The sequence below is a fragment of the Carassius auratus genome, chromosome 21 (genome assembly GCF_003368295.1).
Source record: "Carassius auratus strain Wakin chromosome 21, ASM336829v1, whole genome shotgun sequence".
NCBI classification, from domain to species: domain Eukaryota; kingdom Metazoa; phylum Chordata; class Actinopteri; order Cypriniformes; family Cyprinidae; genus Carassius; species Carassius auratus.
In genome coordinates, this window is record NC_039263.1 from 8,851,908 (window position 1) to 8,855,741 (window position 3,834).

The 3,834-nt window shown below is 34.8% G+C and overlaps 1 long non-coding RNA gene across 1 annotated transcript; it reads left to right on the top strand.

Annotated features, from left to right (window-relative positions):
- The first annotated feature begins 603 nt into the window (after window positions 1-603).
- LOC113039171 (uncharacterized) lies at window positions 604-3,118 on the top strand. The gene is made up of 3 exons (XR_003274891.1): window positions 604-649; window positions 2,068-2,153; window positions 3,080-3,118. It is a non-coding gene; the product is annotated as an uncharacterized LOC113039171 (long non-coding RNA).
- The last annotated feature ends 716 nt before the right edge of the window (window positions 3,119-3,834 follow it).

The window sequence follows — 3,834 nt, forward strand, 5'->3', positions numbered from 1 at the left end:
TGATTGGCTGTCACTATGAGAAGAGACAGTAATTCTGATATCAGTGTCGTTTTTTGCAAAAAAATGTTTAAATCAATGTAGAATTTTCTATACTTCTGTGTAGGGATGTCAATTTTCAATCATTTCCATGATCGATCGTCGTTTAAATTAACAATCAAATAATCGATTAATCGTTAACCTTAATGCTGCAAAGTCTATTGCAGTAACACCCAGTCACTGGTATGACAGGATGTGCAAAAGTGTGTGTGTGTGTGTGTGTGTGTGTGTGTATATATATATATATATATATATATATATATATATATATATATATATATATATATATATACACACACACAGTTTTACAGTATAAAATATATATTTTACAGCAAAGACCAAAAGTTTGGACACACCTTCTCATTCAAAGAGTTGTCTTTATTTTCATTACTATGAAAGTTGTAGAGTCACACTGAAGGCATCAAGGGCTATTTGAGCAAGAAGGAGAGTGATGGGGTGCTGCGCCAGATGACCTGTCCTCCACAGTCACCGGACCTGAACCCAATCCAGATGGTTTAGGGGTGAGCTGGACCGCAGACAGAAGGCAAAAGGGCCAACAAGAGCTAAGCATCTCTCAGGGAACTCCTTCAAGACTGTTGGAAGACCATTTCAGGTGACTACCTCTTGAAGCTCATCAAGAGAAAGCCAAGAGTGTGCAAAGCAGTAATCAAAGCAAAAGGTGGCTACTTTGAAGAACCAAGAATATGACATATTTTCAGTTGTTTCACATTTTTTTGTTATGTATATAATTCCACATGTGTTAATTCTTAGTTTTGATGCCTTCAGTGTGAATCTACAATTTTCATAATCATGAAAATAAAGAAACCTCTTTGAATGAGAAGGTGTGTCCAAACTTTTGGTCTCAAACTTAAAGTCAAGGTGATGAGTAGTCTAAAGTTGGGCTCAGGTGGTAGTGCTGCGGGATATGTTTCCCATACATTTATTTATTTTTGGAGACTCGCCACAATTTTAAAACTGATCGATTTTTTTAAAAAGGCTTCGTTGAATAAACATGAGTAACGTTACGTACTGCACGTTTAATAATTCCTAACATTTATATGTTTAAATATCAAAACGAGGCACAGGTGTTTTTATATCGCTGTATTTCTGAAAGAAGACGTGCATGTTATATGCCTGATAAAGCAGCGTGTGAGCGTAGCTCTGCTTTGTTTACAGCTGTTACTGGGGAAACCTTTATTTCTCGCACTTTATGTCTATGCTTTAAAACATCTCCTGCTGGCAAAGGATGGATTTGCATTTTCATTAAGTCCGCCTGATCCACACAGCAAACATTTTGTTTGTTATCAAAAAATATCTACTCTAGAGGGACTTGGCTGTTGTTATTGATTCTATTTGGAAGTCTACCGGTTAGGTTAGGTCCACAAAAGCGTTTGTTTATAAAAGTTTGTTTATGTTGTTGCCGTTGAAACCGTCTGTATATATATATATATATATATATATATGTGTGTGTGTGTGTGTATAATGTATGTGTATGTGTGTAAAATACATTTCTTTTAAATGTATAGCACAGTACTGAAGGCAGCAACATGTGGTAGATGGGACAGAACAAGAATCTTTCATTGTGCTAATGTATTATAATACAAAAGGGTATGGCTCCTATACAGCGTGCATCGCGTAAACACAACCAGTGCGCAGAATGATGCACTTGAAGCAACACAGAGTCACAGCGTGTAGCATTACTCATAGAAATGTTCAAAACACCAAAGGAAGAGATATTGTTGTGTATTATATGTGTGCAATATTTTGAGCCTTTTCTTTTAACAGTTTTAAATATCAGTTATTGTGCACTCTTGAAGAGAGTTTCATTGTTTTGACTGTAGTAACTAGGGCTGGGATGATATGCTAATCTGCCAATTCAATACTATCCCGATAATTGTGATGCCGATTCAATATATATTTATAATTATATATATATATATATATATAACTTAGCATTGTGATTATAGTTATATAACTATTGCAATTCATGACTTATCCAAATTGTCTATAAAATGATGTTTGTTTCTGTAGATTTGAGGGAAAGATTAAAAACAAGGAGGTCTGGGAATGACTGAAGGGATCTGACAGCAGTGCGGGAAGGAAGTAATCACCAGAATGTAAGTTCTTTGAGAATGTGTGCATTATTACAAGTTGAGTTTTCATTTAAATGTGGCAATGTACACAGCTGGTCAAAAGTTTTAAATATATTTTAAAAGTTTAATTTATTTCTATAATGCACAGCTATATTTTCAGCATTAATTACTCCAGTCTTCAGTGTCACATGATCTTCAGAAATTATTCTAATATGATGATTTACTGCTCAATAATTTTTTCTGATTATTATCAGTGTTGAAAACAGCTGTGCTGCCCAAACTTTTGTCTACACTACAGTTACATTTATTTATTTATTATTTATTGTATTTATTTATTTTATTTTGGGGGGGGGGGGGGGGGGCTAATAGCAAGAATGCATACAATTGAAAACCAGTGGTAGAGTAGACTTTTGTAATTTTACAAAAGATTACCTTTTTTTTCAATGTTTTGAACTTTGTGTTTCATAAAGTAATCATGAAGAAAAAATTCAACTTTCCAGAAATGCTAAGTTTTCTTCCCCATCATTTCTAATATGGGGTGCGCTTCCCTAAAACCAACTTTGTTCAAAAAGTTCCTTCGTTACCAATAGAGTTCAGTGGAACTAACAACCGTAGCAAGCTAACTGCAGATGTGATTTACATCATGTATGTCATGAGCAGATGTACACTTTGATCTTAGCGGCAATAATGCGATTGGGTGCATGTAAATGCACTGATTTGTGATAATCAGCAATGTTTCCCGATCAACATATCAGTATATGAAAAAGATCATGTGACACTGAAGACTGGAGTAAAGTTACTGAAAAATTCAGCTTTGCCTCATAATTATTTCAATAAATATGTTTAAGTATATTAAAAAAAAAAAAACAGTATGAAAACTGTTATTTCTTTCTTTCTGTTTTTTTTTTATTTATTTTTTTTTATTTTTTTTATTGATCAAATTAATCTAGCCTTGGTGAGCAGAAGAGACTTCTCTTGAAAACCATAAAGAAAAGATTCCAGATTTTTGACTGGTTGTGAACATACATGAGCAACATTAACAAGATGATCCTCCCTTTCAGCTCAGAGGATATTGACAGTGCAGGCCCAGGATGAAGAAGAGGAGGAAGAACACATTTAACAATTTTCTCATAAGCTTGCCATGTGTTATAATAAAAACAATGAACATGGCTACAATAATATGCTAAATGTTATTAAAAGATTCTGAGTGTCTGACTCTACACTAGAGGAACTCTTTTCTGAAGAAGATCAGGTGCTGAGAAGTAGGCCTTGTTCTACAGCAAAACACTGCATCAAGCCTCCTGTCCTTCCCTCAGAAGAGCCTGTCTTCTGCTGCTGGGGTAAGAAACACACTCTTCCTCTTCTCTATCAGCTGTCCTGCACCTAACTCTGCCTCCTCAGCACTGTCTGAAAGAGTCTTCTCCACAGTCAGTAATCAGAGATCACAGATTCTTCTGAGAAAGTCGATATGCTCATTTTCTGAAAAAACTTTGTTTTTTCGGGTGGGACAAATAATACAGGAGAGATGCTAGAAATCTCTATATTGTTCATTTTTCATATCTTTACGCTTTATGAATGTTTTTCTTCTGAGAAGCTCAAAAATTATGGCTCTTTGCTTTATTGTTTAGGTTTATCCTCTGATAGTGAGCACAGAGCCCTGATCATGACATGCAAGAAAAAGAAAGAAATCATGTCCATGATTTAC